At 41.9% G+C, this 17,909-nt stretch overlaps 1 long non-coding RNA gene across 1 annotated transcript in view; it reads right to left on the bottom strand.

Annotated features, from left to right (window-relative positions):
* Nucleotides 1-493: 493 nt before the first annotated feature.
* LOC129638823 (uncharacterized) overlaps nt 494-17,909 on the bottom strand; it is a 28,730-nt gene continuing 11,314 nt past the window's right edge. The window contains exon 2 of the long non-coding RNA XR_008708042.1: nt 494-1,133. This is a non-coding gene — a long non-coding RNA (uncharacterized LOC129638823). The remainder of the gene's footprint in view (nt 1,134-17,909) is intronic.

Here is a 17,909-nt window from a genome sequence, read left to right as displayed (position 1 = left end):
AAAACCCCAGGCATCCTAGGAGAGACATGGTTCTGTTCTCTATGTCTGTTTCTCATTTGCAGCCCTGCAAATAAATTATTCAGTACCATCTTTCTAGATTCCGTATATATGCGTTAGTATACAGTATACATATTTTGCTTTCTGACTTACTTCACTCTATAGTAGGCTCTAGATTCATCCACCTCATTAGGATTGACCAAAATGTGTTCCTTTTTATGACTGAGTAATATTCCATTGAAAACTGGCCTTTTCCGGTCCTGTGCTGTTTACCATCCAATCCCAAAGAAGGTCAATGCCAAAGAACGTTCAAACTACTACACAATTCCACTCATCTCACATGACAGCAAACTATCATATAGGAATGTCTGGTGTCAGATTATAATACATGAAACAGAAAATTTATACTACACCCATAATCATATATGAATATAGATATTTCACATTAGAACATTTATCTTGAGATTTTCATTTTTGAAATGTACAATATTCCATATTTTGTGTAAAAATATTTTATTCGGTTTTGATGCATGAAATATTGAAACTTTCATAGATTAAGAAGTAAAATCTTTACCCAGACTTTCATAAATGAAATGGAGAGAATTTCATATTTCAAGCAGGAACATCTTGTTTTCTTATGGAAATACACAGAATTCCAAATTTCAAGGGGATAATGTCATCTGGATTGACATATTTGAAAGAGTTGTTGTTGTCATTGTTGTTCAGTCACTCACACATGTCCAACTCTCTGCGACACTGTGGACTGCAGCACCCTGGGCTTCCCTGTCCTTCCCTGTCTCCTACAGGTTGTGCAAACTCATGTTTGTTGAGTCAAATGATGCCAGCCAACATCCCCTCATCCTCTATTTCCCCTTGTTTCTCCTGCTCTCAATCTTCCCATGTCAGAGTCTTCACCCATGAGTCAGTTCTTCACATCAGGTAGCCAAAGTATTGGAGCTTCAGCCTCATTCCTTCCAATGAATAGTTTGGGTTAGTTCCCATTGGGATTGACTGGGTTGATTTCCTTGCTGTCCAAGGGACTCTCAAGAGTCATCTTCAGTACCACAGTTCCAAAGCCTCTGTTCCTTGGCACTCGGCCTTCTTTATAGTCAAACTCTCACATCCGTATGTGTCTACTGGAAAACAAAAACAAAACAAAAAAAAAAAAACAGAGCTTCAACTAATGAGACATTTGTCAGCAAAGTGACATCTCTGCTTTTCAATACATTGTCTCTAGATTCGTCATAGCTTTGCTTTCCAGAAACAAGGGTCTTTTATTTTCATGGCTATAGTCACTGTCCCCAGTGATTTTGGAGCCCAGGAAAATTATCTGTCACTGGTTCCATTTTCCCCCTATTTGCCAAAACTCTGCTAGCCTTTGTCCTGCCTCATTTTGTACTCCAAGTCCAAACTTGCCTGTTATTCCAAGTATCTCTTGACTTCCTGCTTTTATATTCTGGTACCCTATGATGAAAAGGACATCTCTTCTTGGTGTTAATTCTAGAAAGTCTTATAGGTCTTCCTAAAGTCATTCAAGTTCCCTGGTGGCTTAGATGGCAATGAACTGAAATACAGAGAATTCCATTTTGCATGCAGGAAAATCTGCACCCAGATGTTCATGTTCAGTAAAGAGAATTCCATGTCCATTGTTAAGGAAATTATCCATCCTGATTTTCAAATGTGAAATATAGAGAATTCCATCTTTCAGACAGAACTGGCATCTAGATTTTCATATGTGAAATATAGAGAATCTTATATTTCATGTAGGATAATCTACACCAAGATATCCATATATGAAAACTAGACAATTTATATTTCATTAGGAATATCAACACTGATTTTCATATGTGAAATATAGGAATTCCATATTTCAAGGGGTAAATTCAGCATCCTGCTTTTAGATGTGAAATACAAGAATTTCATATGTTATGGAAAAAAGCTTGTGCCTAGAGTTCCAAATGTCAAAATAGAGAAATCCATATTTCATGTAGAAAAATCAGTGTTTAGATTTTCAGTTGTAAAATATAAAGAATTGAGTATTTCATATAGGAAAACTTAAATGAAATATAGAAAATTTGTTATTTCATGAATTAAATCTGTGCCAAGATTTTCATATGTCAAATATAGAAAAATGCATATTTAGTAAAGGAAAATCAGTGCCCTGATTTACATATGTGAAATAATAAAAATTCCATATTTTCTGTACTAAAATCAATGGACAGATCTTCATAAGGTAAATATACAAAATTCTAGGTTTCATGTGGGGAAGTTAGCACCCAGATTTTCATGTGTGAAATACACAGAATTCCAAATGTCATGTAGGAAAATATGTGCACAGATTTTCATTTGAAATATAGTGAATTCCATTTGCATTTTGAAAAGTGTGTGCTTGCTTTTTCCCAGGTGAAATACAGAGAATTCCATATTTCATACAGGAAAGCTACATGCATATATTCATATAAAAATACTGAATTCTGTGCTTCATGTAGAAAAATTTTGCCCATGTGTCAATATGTGACATGCAAAAATTCTATATTTAGAAATGGAATTCTCTCTATAGAGAGAGATTTGGAGATGCTAAGGATAGCATTCCACTAAGGGCCATGACTCACTGGTGCCAGAGGAATTGAAGTCTGCCCATTTATTGTACAGAGGCCCTTTCACAGTGGTTCTGTTCTCATCCAGCCTCCAGGTGAGAACACATCCCAGCCTACCCCCATCAACCCATCCCTGTGTGGCCAGGAGCAATGAGAGCATCATCCTAAGCAATCCGATGCAGAGTCCTGATACCCAAGCATTCTGTGAAGAGTTTAAAGAGTGATGTTTTAAAATGGCAAACTCTGCAGGTAGCAGTTGCTTATGCTACAGTACCGTTGGTCTCCCAAAGCTTATAAAAAAGGCAAGGTATGTTCATGTGCCTGGTCATATGGCAGAAAGAATGCTCCTGCACTTGTGAAGGACAGAAAACTCTTTGTAGCTGGGTGTCCAAGGGACTCTGTGTACCCCCTCTTCTGTGCCTTGGAATCCAGCCCATTCTGTTTCTAGGCTCCTTTGCATCTCCCTGAAGCAAGCGTGCTCCCAGGTGCTTTCTTCCTGCTTCTCCTATCTGCCCAGGGATCAAGATTGCAGCACCATGTTTCCACTGACAGCTTGCTCCTTCAGTGACTTCCTTGGGCTTGTTTCCCTGGCATCTGTGCTTCTGCTGCCCCACGGCCTATATACCTTACACAAGCTCTTTCACATTTTCAGTGTCCATTTTTCCTTACCCATCCAGGCCATTTCCAATAGCTCACACACACATCTGTGCTGGCATGCGCACACACACACACACACACACACAATCCTGAAAGGAAATTTGCACACATGCAGAATTCTAGGTTTACTTGTCCAGGATAATGGACTTTGGTAAGCACCCCTGTTTTGTTTTGTTTTGTTTTTTGTCCAATTTTCTTTCACTTGCTTATACATCAAGTCATTGTCCTCTTCTACCTCTATGATTTATCTTGGAAAGTTAATGGGATTTCCTCATGAGGATGAATGACTTGCAAAGAGGTGGGAAGGGTTGTAAGTGCTCACTGTAGGCAGCTGAGTGATGTGTGCCTGCATTTTGAATTCTCCTATCACCTTGGAATGGTTCAGTGCCAATCACGTTGGCATGATTCCATTCCCTGTGCTTTTCTTCCAGAAACCAGACAGAAATAGCAAGGGGCTTTAGACTGTGCTGACTTGGAGCACCCCTTTCTCAGCCTGCACCTCTCAAGATCATTTCTTGTCAGTGTCACAATCTCTTTGCTGGCCAAGCAGTCCCACCACTATCCCCCACCTCGGGTCTGTGACCTTCTAAGTGAGGTGCCCCTGCTCCTCCTAACTGTGTAGTTTTCTGTTTGCAACTGTTTCCTTTTCACCCAACCTGTTTTCCTACACCCTATAGCAGGAAAAGGCCAAATAGATGCCTGGTTCTCCAAAAGAATGTGACAGGCCAGTGTCTGATACAGTATCGTGAGGAAGGTGCATATGGGTCCAAAGGGTCTCTGCCGAAACAAGGCACTGAACATGAAGTTGAAAAGGTAAGTGGGCCTCCCTTCTCATCAACTCTACAGTTTACTACTGCTCCCCACCACCCCCACACACACACAGAGCCCTTATGGGATGGCACCCTGGGAAGTCTGCCCACCCTGGGCCCACAGCTCATGCCTCCTTTGTGCAGAAAGAAGCATTCCTCTCCGAAATGCTCCAAGAGGGCTTGGTTCCAGGCCAGGCCTTACTGACTTGCTAAATGCCAAGGTTCTCTTTTTGCTGCTTGTGCTAGGCTGTGGTAGCTCTCCCTACATGCTCAGGCATCCCTGCTAGGCTACAGAGCCCCCGGCCCATGGACCCTAGCTAACGGTTGTGCCGGAGGGCAGCCAACACACCCATTTCAAATCCAGGGCCTTGGTGAAAGTCGCATGGTACAGATTTCCTTCAGGATCTCCGCAACAAAATCAGAGCTTCTACTCCAGCGAGACTGTCAAAATCCTCCCTTCAGGTGCAGACCTTTTCCCCTCTGCCCTCCACAGTCAAGGACGGAACACCAGAGAAAGGAAGGAAACCACGTCAGGACTTTAGGCACAAGCATTGAGGCGTCTTCAGCAGGATCAGTATTCCCTAGTCCCTGGAGCCTGAAAAGCAGCAGTCTCTGAACTGCCCCCAGGGACATCCCTGTCTCTCACTATCCTAAGGTCCCTGCATGCAAAGAGCCAGCCCCCATTGCTTCCTCACTGTTCCCTCCCTCACAGGGACACAGCAGCAGAGGGGCACTCACAGGCAGAGGGGCACAAATGTACACCCCAGACCTGTGCTTTCCTCCTCTTTGTGCACTGCCAGGTAGGCTGGAAGTGGCCAGACACTCCATGCTCACACCCTGTCTCCTAAGATGCCTGGGCTTTCACACTGAGAGTCTTCCTTAGCATGTCATTTGTCTCACATGGTGCTAATGTGTGCCACACGCAGGTAGGGAGTCTGCTGGCTGATGGGCTGATACTAGGAAGCACAGGCTGAGGACCTTCCCTATTTCCTTCTGCCATGTGTGGAACAAGTCTCCAGAGCAGCAGGCTCTTGTTCTACGCCTCCTTCTGCCAGTCTCTGACCTTTTCCAAAGGACCTTAGCCTCTTTACAATCCTGGGTCCTGCCCTGGCCTTGTCCACCATTTCCACAGCCTGGTGCATGTCCCACAGACTGAGGGGTCCTCTGGCAGTGGTTAAAAGCCCCACCCCACTTGACTTTGGGTGATTCCTCAAACCATCCACCCCTGCTTCCTGGTACAAACACACACAACAACACAGCAGAAATAGTGAGCTTGTTTATGTCTCCTGATATCATTCCAGATTAGTGGACCCACTGTCTTGAGTTGTCATCGGCCATTCTTTCCTCATTCCTGCCCTGGACAGGGCCACTGAGGAGATGCATGGACCATTCTCCCCTCGTCTGTGGATGACTTGTGCCTCCTCTTCCAACTGCTCCACGTCTCAGGTTCTGTCGCCTTCATGTGTGTGTCTGCTGTGTTCCAGAAACACACCCACACACAGAAACGGAGGCAACACAAGCACATGAGTGTACACACACACACGTTCAACGTACAGAGAAAGAAACACAAACAGGGAACACAAGTGTTTCAGTAGCTGGAAGACAGTGGCTCATATGAAATATAGAGAATATATAGAATTCCAGATTTCATGTGGGGAAGTTGGCCCCCAGTTTTTCAAATGTGATATACATAAATTTCAGTACTTCACGTAGAAAAACTTGAGCAGAAACTGTCATAAGTAATACAGAGAGTATTTCATATTTCATGTAGATAATCGGTGGCCAGGTATCAAATGTGAAATATAGAGAATTCCATGTTTAATGAGGAAAACTGGCACTCATATTTTTACATGTGAAATATAGAGAATTCCATATCCTTTGTAGGAATATCAGGGCCAAGTTTTCCATATATGAAACAGGAAAATTTTCATATGTCATGTATGACAATTTGTTCACAGATTTCTACATGTGAAATGTAGAGATTTCATAATTCATGTAGGAAAATCTGTTCCTAGATTCCCATATGTGAAAAATAGAAAATTACATATTTAAGGTATGACAATGAACATACGTCATTTAAAAATGTAAGCACAGAGAATTCCATATATTGTGTAGGAAAATGTGTACACAGATATTCATAAGTAGAATATAAATAATCTAATATTTCATGAAAGAAAATTTTTTGAAATTTTCATATAGTGTATTCTATATTTCATGCAGGAAAATCTGTGCCTAGATTTTCAAAAGTGAAATATCAAACACTACATATTTGATTTGGAAATAATAGCACCCATATTTTCCTATGTGAAATATGGAGGGTTCCATATTTAAATCAAGGAAATCTGTGCCAAGTTTTTTTTATGTGAAATATAAAATATCTCAGATTTCATGTAGAAAAATCTGTATCTTGATATTCATTTATGAAATGTACAGATTTAGCATTCCATGAATGAAAATTTGCCCTAGGACTTTCATATTTGAACAATAGATTGCATATTTGATGTCAGAAAATATTTTTTGTAACTCATTCATTTTTTAAATTGAGGGATAATTGCTTTACAGAATTGTGTTGTGTTCTGTCATACCTCAACATGAATAAGCCATAGGTTCTATGAAGACCTACAAGACCTTTTAGAACTAACATCCAAAAAAGATGTCCTTTTCATTATAGGGGACTGGAATGCAAAAGTAGGAAGTCAAGATACACCTGGAGTAACAGGCAAATTTGGCCTTGGAATACGGAATGAAGCAGGGCAAAGGCTAATAGAGTTTTGCCAAGAGAACGCACTGGTCATAGCAAACACCTTCTTCCAACAACACAAGAGAAGACTCTTCACATGGACATCACCAGATGGTCAACATCAAAATCAGATTGATTATATTCTTTGCAGCCAAAGATGGAGAAGCTCTATACAGTCAGCAAAAACAAGACTGGGAGCTGACTGTGGCTCAGATCATGAACTCCTTATTGCCATATTCAGACTTAAATTGAAGAAAGTGGGGAAAACCACTAGACCATTCAGGTATGACCTAAATCAAATCCCTTATGATTATACAGTGGAAGTGAGAAATAGATTTAAGGGACTAGATCTGATAGACAGAGTGCCTGATGAACTATGGATGGAGGTTCGTGACACTGTACAGGAGACAGGGATCAAGATCTTCCCCAAGAAAAAGAAATGCAAAAAAGTGAAATGGTTGTCTGAGGAGGCCTTACAAATAGCTGTGAAAAGAAGAGAAGCACAAAGCAAAGGAGAAAAGAAAAGATATAAGCATCTGAATGCAGAGTTCCAAAGAATAGCAAGGAGAGATAAGAAAGCCTTCCTCAACTATCAATTCAAAGAAACAGAGGAAAACAACAGAATGGGAAAGACTAGAGATCTCTTCAAGAAAATTAGAGATACCAAGGGAACATTTCATGCAAAGTTGGGCTCAATAAAGGACAGAAATGGTATGGACCTGACAGAAGCAGAAGATACTAAGAAGAGGTGGCAAGAACAGCAGAAGAACTGTACAAAAAAGATCTTCACGACCCAGATAATCACGATGGTGTGATCACTCACACCATTCTGTGAATGTGAAGTCAAGTGGGCCTTAGGAAGCATCACTATGAACAAAGCTAGTGGAGGTGATGGAATTCCAGTTGAGCTCTTCCAAATCCTGAAAGATGATGCTGTGAAAGTGCTGCACTCAATATGCCAGCAAATTTGGAAAACTCAACAGTGGCCACAGGACTGGAAAAGGTCAGTTTTCATTCAAATTTCAAAGAAAGGCAATGCCAAAGAATGCTCAAACTACTGCACAATTGCACTCATCTCACACACTAGTAAAGTAATGCTCAAAATTCTCCAAGCCAGGCTTCAGCAATATATGAACCGTGAACTTCCAAATGTTCAACTGGTTTGAGAAAAGGCAGAGGAACCAGAGATCAAATTGCCAACATCTGCTGGATCATGGAAAAAGCAAGAGAGTTCTAAGAAAACATCTACTTCTGCTTTATTGGCTATGCCAAAGCCTTTGACTGTGTGGATCACAATAAACTGTGGGTAATTCTGAAAGAGATGGGAATACCAGACCACCTGACCTGCCTCTTGAGAAACCTATATACAGGTCAGGATGCAACAGTTAGACCTGGCCATGACACAACAGACTAGTTCCAAATAGGAAAAGGAGTACGTCAAGGCTGTATAATGTCACCCTGCTTATTTAACCTCTATGCAGAGTACATCATGAGAAACGCTGGGCTGGAAGAAGCACAAGCTGGAATGAAGATTGCTGGGAGAAATATCAATAACCTCAGCTATGCAGATGACATCACCCTTATGGCAGAAAGTGAAGAGGAACTAAAAAGCCTCTTGATGAAAGTGAAAGAGGAGAGTGAAAACGTTAGCTTAAAGCTCAACATTCAGAAAACTAAGATCATGGCATTTGGTCCCATCACTTCATGGGAAATAGATGGGGAAACGGTGTCAGATTTTATTTTTTTTCGGCTCCAAAATCACTGCAGATGGTGATTCAGCCATGAAATTAAAAGACGCTTACTCCTTGGAAGGAAAGTTATGACCAACACAGATGGCATATTCAAAAGCAGAGACATTACTTTGCCAACAAAGGTCCGTCTAGTCAAGGCTATGGTTTTTCCAGTGGTCATGTATGGATGTGAGAGTTGGACTATCAAGAAAGCTGAGCACCGAGGAATTGATGCTTTTGAACTTTGGTGTTGGAGAAGACTCTTGATCCTTTTTTTTTTTTTTTTAATTTAAATTTATTTATTTTAATTGCAGGCTAATTAGTTTACAATACTGTATTTGTTTTTGCCATACATCAACATGAATAAGGCCACGGGTGTACACGTGTTCCCAATCCTGAACTCCTCTCCTGCCTCCCTCCCCATACCATCCCTCTGGGTCATCCCAGTGCACCAGCCCCAAGCATCCTGTGTCCTGCATCGAACCTGGACTGGCAATTCGTTTCTTATATGATATTATACGTGTTTTAATGCCATTCTCCAAAGTCATCCCACCCTCTCCCTCTGCCACAGAGTCCAAAAAGCTTCTATATATCTGTGTCTCTTTTGCTGTCTCGCATACAGGGTTATCGTTACCATCTTTACTGTATCGTATACTGTATTGGTGTTTTTTCTTTCTGGCTTACTTCACTCTGTATAATCGACTCCAGTTTCATCCACCTCATTAGAACTGATTCAAATGTATTCTTTTTAATGGCTGAGTAATACTCCATTGTGTATATGTACCACTGCTTTCTTATCCATTCATCTGCTGATGGACATCTAGGTTGCTTCCATGTCCTGGCTATTATAAACAGTGCTGCGATGAACATTGGGGTGCACGTGTCTCTTTCAATTCTGGTTTCCTCGGTGTGTATGCCCAGCAGTGGGATTGCTGGGTCATAAGGCAGTTCTATTTCCAGTTTTTTTAAGGAACCTCACACTGTTCTCCATAGTGGCTGTACTAGTTTGCATTCCCACCAACAGTATAAGAGGGTTCCCTTTTCTCCACACCCTCTCCAGCATTTATTGCTTGGAGACTTTTGGATAGCAGCCATTCTGACTGGCATGAAATGGTACCTCATTGTGGTTTTGATTTGCATTTGTCTGAAAATGAGTGATGTTAAGCATCTTTTCATGTGTTTGTTAGCCATCTGTATGTCTTCTTTGGAGAAATGTCTTTTTAGGTCTTTGGCCCATTTTTTGATTGGGTCATTTATTCTTCTGGAATTGAGCTGCAGGAGTTGCTTGTATATTTTTGAGATTAGTTGTTTGTCAGTTGCTTCATTTGCTATTATTTTCTCCCATTCTGAAGGCTTTCTTTTCACCTTGCTTATAATTTCTTTTGTTGTGCAGAAGCTTTTAATTTTAACTAGGTCCCATTTATTCACTTTTGCTTTTATTTCTAATATTCTGGGAGGTGGGTCATAGAGGATCCTGCTGTGATTCATGTCGGAAAGTATTTTGCCTATGTTCTCCTCTAGAATTGATGCTTTTGAACTGTGGTGTTGGAGAAGTCCCTTGGACAGCAAGGAGATCCAACCAGTCCATTCTAAAGGAGATCAGTCCTGGGTGTTCATATGAAGGGCTGATGCTAAAGCTGAAACTCCAATACTTTGGCCACCCCATGCAAAGAGTTGACTCATTGGAAAAGACTCCGATGCTGGAAGGGATTGGGGGCAGGAGGAGAAGGGGACGACAGAGGATGAGATGGTTGTATGGCATCACCAACTCGATGGACATGAGTTTGAGTAAACTCCGGGAGTTGGTGATGGACAGGGAGGCCTGCCGTGCTGCAATTCATGGGGTCACAAAGAGTCGGACACAACTGAGCGACTGAACTGAACTGAACTGATACATACATCACCTCTATCTTTAACCTCCTTCTAATTTTCCTCCCCATTGTACCCCTCTAGGTTGATAGACAGACGCTGTTTGAGTTCCCTGAGTTATACAGCAAATTCCCATTTGCTATCTATTTTACATATAGTAATGTAAATGTCCATGTTACTCTCTCCATAAATCTCACCCACTCCTCCCCTCTCCCACTGAGATTTTCAAATAGTAAATGTACAAAGTTTCGTACTTCAGGAGGGGAAATGCATGCTCAAATTTTCATATGTGAAATATACAGAATTCCACATTCATGTAGGTAAATGTGTACAATGATATTCCATGGAAAGCAGACAAGATTCCATATACCATGAATAAAAATATACAAGTAGATTGTCAAACATGAAATATAGGTTTCAGATTTCATATAGAAAACTCCACACCCATATTTTCATTGTGAATATAGAAAGTTACATACTTCATGCAGGCAAGTTATCATTTAGGATTTCCTATGCATGAAGCAGAACATTGAAATTGAGTGCTCTGGGACAATCAGGAAACATAGGGTAGGGAAGGATGTGGGAGAGGCTTGAGGATGGGTGGGACACAGATATACCTATGGATCATTAATGTTGATGAATGGCAGAAAACATCACAAACCAGATCTACCAACAGCCAGCCTCTCAGCAGAGTTTAGTAAAACATATATTGCAGCCTTTGCACAGGGCTCTCTGGCCTTAGGCTGGGTAGTGAGCTACATAGCTTGGGGGAAGGTAAAGGCTGTGTCTTACAGAGGTCCAGAGCCCTTGTTAGAGACACTCACTGGCCTGGCCCAGGGTTCAGAGCAATAGCCAACATGTCCCATCTCCAACTTCATGACCCAATGCTGGTGGCAATCTGGATGGTCACAGTCTATGGGACCCAGCCCCACATTTGGGGAGACTGAGGAGACTGAGGGGAAGCTGCATTGAAGATGGCTGGGCAGGGTTTGGGGAACTTGGTAAGAGGAGGGCACAGGAAACTGAGAGCCGCCTCTTCTGCTGGGACTGTGCACTAATGGGAGGACCAAGACAGGGTGCTGGGTGCTAGAAAGCTCCCAGACAGATTAACCAGCCTGCATAGGGACTCCCTTCCTCCTAACCGGGACCTTGAATGCTGAAAATCAAATTTGGTACATTTCCTTTCTGAGTAGAAACTAATATTTGTTTCCGTAAAGGTTTACAGAAAAAGTTTTACCTGACCATGACCTTACCCCAAGAACAGAGGATCTGGCAGCAAGATGTTTGTGACAGCTAATCATACCCCTCCCTGACCTTTCCTATAAGTATGCTTTGCTGAAAGATTTGGGGAAGTTTGGGATATTTAAAGGCATAAGCCTCCATCTCCTTGCATTGCCCTGAAATAAAAACCTGTGTGCTTTAAACTCCAATATTTTGATACTGCTTGACTTAACTATATTGGGTATATGGGTATTTGTTAACAGTAGCAACTTAGCTCTCAATTCTGTGGAGGGTGCAGACTATATGCGAGAATGCCTCATCCAAAACCATTCTCTCATAAAAGTATGAGAAGTTTATCCTTCTGTATAGAACAAATTAGCAAACACTGATGGCTACCCCAATTACCAAGTGAACATAGGACAAAAATAACTGTGACAAATGTCATCTGGTCTATTTGAGGACCACTTATTATTTTGAAAAGTTTGTAATGAACTGATTTTCTAGGATACATATTTGAAATATATCTTTTGTCTTTGCAATCTTTTAGTAGTTTGCTTATGATGTCTATCACATTATGGTTTAATATTTATTCAATAATAGAATATTTTCTTTCCCTTACACCTTTGTGGAGAGGATTTCTAGATTGGTAAGAAATTTTCAATTTTGTTTTCATCTGTATTACTCCTGAACAACAGATTTTTCTTCATCAGGTTCTTTCTGGGTTGTGTAGACCTAATTAATGAAGTGCAATCTGGGAGACAGAAAAATATACTGCAGTACTAAGTGGAAAGAAGAAAACAGATATTATGGAATAAACTGAATTCCCTAAAAACATGTGTATTGAAGCCCTAACTCTCTGTACTTTGTATTTAGTCAATATGTGAGTAAATTAAAATTTCTTTCTGGCCTTATTTGGAAATAGGGCCTCTAAATAGGTAGTTGGATTAATAGGACTGGTACTTTATAGGAATAGGAGATCAGACATACACAACACAGAGATGTTACCATGTGAAGACAAAGCCAGAAGATGGCCAGGCACAGCCCAAAGGAGGCCTCAGAAGAAAACAAATCTGCTGACCTTTTGATTACTGACTTGATCCCCAGAAGTCTGAGAAAACATTTACTGAAGCTACCTGGTATGGGGTACTTTGTTATGGCAACCCTAGTAAAGCAATACTCCCACTTTCTCTTGAAATGAAGGCTTCAATTGCAAAAAAGGCCTCCTTTTCTTACCTAGGTTCTCAGGGAAAGGAATCTGGTAAAGAGTTCTCTTACCCATCAACTGAATCCTCACAGATTCCTAATGCTTCCTAATAATTTTCACTGCTTCTTTACAGATTCAGCCTGGCTAGAACTTATTCCTATTTCATAGGCAAAGTTGACCTAGGAAATATTAGAAAGAACATAAGCTATAGGAAGTAGTAGAAGAAAATAAGCACATCAGGAAGGCAGCATAACCTCGTGAAAAAGATACAGTCCTCTCCTTTTATCCTTCCCATAAATCTCTTTCTAAATCCCTAGGAGGCAAAGAGTAGTGACCAAGGCATTGCTGCCTATTGCTTTAGTGATGTCACAAAGTTGGAATGTCATGGCAGCCATGCCTCCCTCAAACTCCCCTAACCACGAAACTAGGCTTCAATAGCCATGGGCCAGCTTAGAGCATCACAAGCCCTTCCAAACTAAAAGAGCCACCTGGGTTTTCCCTCAGACAGTTTGCCAGCCGCGTTGTTGTCTGCGTTTCTACGGCAGAATTTGTAATCTATGGTCGCCACTCTTATCACCAGTCCTCTGTAATCCTGAGGACCCCAAGAGACCACCATACTAGCTTGCAAACTACATATCTTAAAAATATAGGAATACAATCCAGTCCAAACTGAAGGGCTAAAACTCATGGAGATAGATGTACATGGTCCTCAACCCCAACTAGGGCTGTTATGAGCAGCAAAACCACAGTTCCAGACAAACTCACATTAACACCTGCAGCCATGCTAATGACATGTTTCCAGTATTGACAATGAGTGTAGAGTTTACATTCTCCACCAGCTCGAGAACTTATGCCAACAAGACCTCTCCACCTTCCATCTTATGCAAGCCTAAAAGACAGACTCTATCGCAGCACATCAGGCCATACACATGCTCAACTGAGATATTTAGAGGTAACAGTACCAAGTACAGGACACTGTGGAGAAGACACACATCCAAAGTGAGTCATATAAAAGCCTTTTGTGCCAGTTTCACAGAGAAAATATTCATCTCTGAAATGATCCAGTCGATAGGATCATTTCTAACATTAGAAATGTTAGTAATGATCAAATCATTACTAACATTAGTAATTTGATCATTGCTGCTGCTACTGCTGCTGCTAAGTCACTTCAGTCATGTCCGACTCTGTGCGACCCCATAGACAGCAGCCCACCAGGCTCCTCTGTCCATGGGATTCTCCAGGCAAGAACACTGGAGTGGGTTGCCATTTCCTCCTCCAATGCATGAAAGTGAAAAGTCAAAGTGAAGTCGCTCAGTCGTGTCCAACTCCTAGCAACCCCATGGACTGCAGCCCACCAGGCTCCTCTGTCCATGGGATTTTCCAGGCAAGAGTACTGGAGTGGGGTGCCATTGATCAAATCATTACTAACATTCAACTTAGCCACAAGGCAGTGCAGGTTCCCAGCATGGAACTTAAGAAATTTCAGTGCAGGCAAGAACAGAGAAACTTTCCAGGGCAAGGGACAGAGGTGATACAGGTTTGGCAATAAGATAGAGGCATGAAGAGGAGATTTCAGAGCTAGGATCTGACCATTAGAGGTGATGGGACCTGCTTTAGACCTGGCTGCAGGCCTCGGAGAAGGCAATGGCACCCCACTCCAGTACTCTTGCCTGGAAAATCCCATGGACGGAGGACCCTGGTGGGCCGCAGTCCATGGGGTCGCAAAGAGTCGGACACGACTGAGCGACTTCATTTTCCCTTTTCATTTTCATGTATTGGAGAAGGAAATGGCAACCCACTCCAGTGTTCTTACCTGGAGAATCCCAGGGACGGGGGAGCCTGGTGGGCTGCCGTCTATGGGGTCGCACAGAGACAGACATGACTGACGACTTAGCAGCAGCAGCAGCAGGCCTTGGGAACATATTTCAAAATTTAATAAACTAATGTGGTCTCTGACCTCAGTGAGCTTTTATAATATTAATGCCTCAGCATACTTGTCTAGATCAACTGCAGTTCCACAGCTTTGAAATTCAGGAGATATTGATTGAGGGGTGGGCTGGGACTTGCAGGAGATTTGCTCTATCGGACATGTTCCAGCACTTGGCATACATAATAGAGCTGGAGTCAGAACTCACCTATGTATAGACTGTTCTGTTTGGCATATTTCAACTACAAGATCATATAATAACCACACATCTGGGCTTTCACTTTCTTTCTCTTTCCATACTTCTCTACTTATACAAAAGAAAGATAGCACTAATTTGAAGTCACATTTTTGTATTAGGACTTTTCTCTCAGTTTTCCAAATTTATCAGTTGTGCTAATTGACTTCCTGCTACTAAATATGGCCAACTTTATAGTAATTCCTCATGCCATGTCAGAGGTTCTCAGGTAAATGTAAAGGCAGATAAAATACAAAAGAACAAATAAACCAAGCTTTTGAGGAGTGTTGGAAGTAAAAAACGGCCATGGGAAAGTAGGCCATGAGATGGCTGATGACATAGTAGTGTGAGGGAAGCTCTGATGAGAAATCAGCATCCCTTGCAAATAGTTCATCTGTCCTAGAAATCAATAAGTCCCTTTTTCTTCCAGATAGTTCTCGTTATGTCTCTCCCCTCATCACATACACTGCCTACAGGTGATGATCCAGCTTAATCTCAAATATAAACCATACATTTCAACTTCTTCCTTACTCTCATGACAGGACTACTTATGACCTCATTGGCCATCCCCTTTTGTTTTACTATTGCAACCAGCAGGCCAGTTCATTGTTTCTGACACCTTCAAATACATCTCTGGCCATCCTTTCATCTTCCTAACGTCATCTCCATCTTCCCCTGAGCATCCAGATACCTCCATCAGTATTTCTTATATGTTTCTCAAGGAGACCATTGTAATCACCCTCATGACCTCTTATCAATCTCATTGAAGTCTGAAATAGACACATATACTAAAAGGCTGGGAATATTTCATTAATACACAAGAATCCTTCAGAAAAGTGACTCTCAGCCTGCTCTTAGATAAGGAAGAGGTATATGTGAGTCTAAAGATTATAATTTCCTCTTAGGCCCAGATCCTTCCTTTTTACTCCTTACTGTTCTAGACAAGGGAAAAGTTAAGTTAGAGGTTATTATTCACAAATGAAAAAAGAACTCCTCTAATGGATCAGACTCCCTAAAGCAAGACAGGATAGAAATCCTTATTTCAGGTAACAGGAAAGAGATTCCAAAATGTGGATGGAGAAAAGGAAGCACAACACTCTCCACAGAGAAGTTTTTTGTTTGTTTGTTTAGTTTCTTAGGGAAAAGAAATAGCCCGTAATCTTCAAAAGATGCACAGAGATAACTTATGAAAAGGCTTAGCCATTCAGTGTGAACCACATGATGTCCTATCAGAAAAGAAAGAGAACATTTTTGAATCTTACCCTAGGTTAGAAGTGTGTATGTTTGCTCAGTCTTGTCAAATCTTTGCAACCCCTGAAGTGTAGACCACCAGGCTCCTCTGTCCATGAGATTTTCCAGGTGGAAAATTGGAGTGGGTTGCCATTTCCTACTCCATATTGTTGGATGTGTAGAGCTGAAGAAAAATATTATTACCCATGCATTTTCTTACACCTCTTTTGAGACAAAGAAAACTATATAAGCCCAATCAGAACAACAAAAGTATGAACAAATTTAAAAATTAAGAACAGTTTAAGGGATCTCTGGGGCAACATCAAGGGCAAAAACATTCCAATATTGGGGGTTTCAGAGAGGTGGAGAGAGAAAAAGCAGTTGATAATATATAGATACAATTATGGCTGAAAAGTCCCAAAGCCTGAAGACGGAAACAAACTTAGATATCCAGGTAGAGAAAGAACAGAGGGTCCCATAAGGATGATCATAGATGCAATCCAAGACACCTCAAAATTAAATGGAAAGTTAAAGAGAAAGAGAAAAGGAATTTTGTCAGAGGACTCCCATAAGGCTATCAGCTGACTGAGCATTGCTGAGGTGGGGTCGCACTGAGCCTCCTCCAAATTGGTGATTGACTATGGAGTTCTTGGCTGCTCACAGAAGGGTTTGGGGTCTGGTCAGCCCTATGCTGACCTCGCTTGTGTTGCCAGTAAATCATCAGTGAAGTCCTGTGGTTTGATCCCCTGCAGTACTACCCCAGGGGGAAGATCCATGCCATGAGAGGTAACTGACAGAAACATGGATTATGAGGAGGTGGGCCCTGAAGGGACAGCTATGTAGATGCCAGGACACTGTCTTTTCACAAATGGGGATGCTCAGGCTCATGCATGATGGCTGTGGAGCTTGGATTTGTGTCAGGCAAGTAGCAAGTGACAGGCTGAGACTGGAGGCTTGGGGACTTAATGTGTGCATGAGTGAACAAAGTCTCACTCAAAGCAGCTGTGGTTACAGCATGGGAGTCCTAGGTGATTCTGATAGAGGCAGGATGAATTAAGCACCTTTGTCAGAATCATCCTTCCCTGGGGCTTGCCACTCCCAGGCGTTCTGCTGCTCATTGAGATTGAGATCCCCTGGCTCTTCCTTCCAGCCCCTCTTTGGTAGGGCTTTCTCTCTGGTGTTTCATTGCATTTTTGTGCTGACTTTGGGGTCTTCTCTGAATTTCTATATCCACTGCTTGGCCTCTCACCACCCCCACAGAGGTAGCACTGGAAACATCTTCAGGCTGGTTGGGGATAATACTGAAGAGCTGTGGGGAGGGGTATCCCAAAATGGCAGGATGTGGTGCCTGCTGACTATCTCCTAAACTGTTGGACACAGCTGTCCTCAGCTACTGAGACACCTGATTTCCCTGTTTGCATTTGTGTCCCTGTGCCTCGCATATATGTGTGTACATGCATGTTTGTGTCACCTGTGCTTGTGTGTGTTTCTGTGTGTGTGTGTCCAGCCCACTGCAGGTGCAGCGGTGAAGGTGACCACATGTGAGATGTGGATAAATCAGAAGAGGAGGTACAAGGTGCCCACAGGCCAGATGGGACTGGACAGTGTATCTTCATGGTGTCCCTGTTCAGGACCTGAATGTAGAAATGATGGCCAGTGATAATTCAGGATGGTGGTTCCAGAAATCCGAAAT

Source organism: Bubalus kerabau, chromosome X, assembly GCF_029407905.1.
Source record: "Bubalus kerabau isolate K-KA32 ecotype Philippines breed swamp buffalo chromosome X, PCC_UOA_SB_1v2, whole genome shotgun sequence".
Classification (NCBI taxonomy): Eukaryota; Metazoa; Chordata; class Mammalia; order Artiodactyla; family Bovidae; genus Bubalus; species Bubalus kerabau.
The sequence above is the reverse complement of the archived record's forward strand: the minus strand, read 5'-3'. Positions and strand labels throughout refer to the sequence as shown.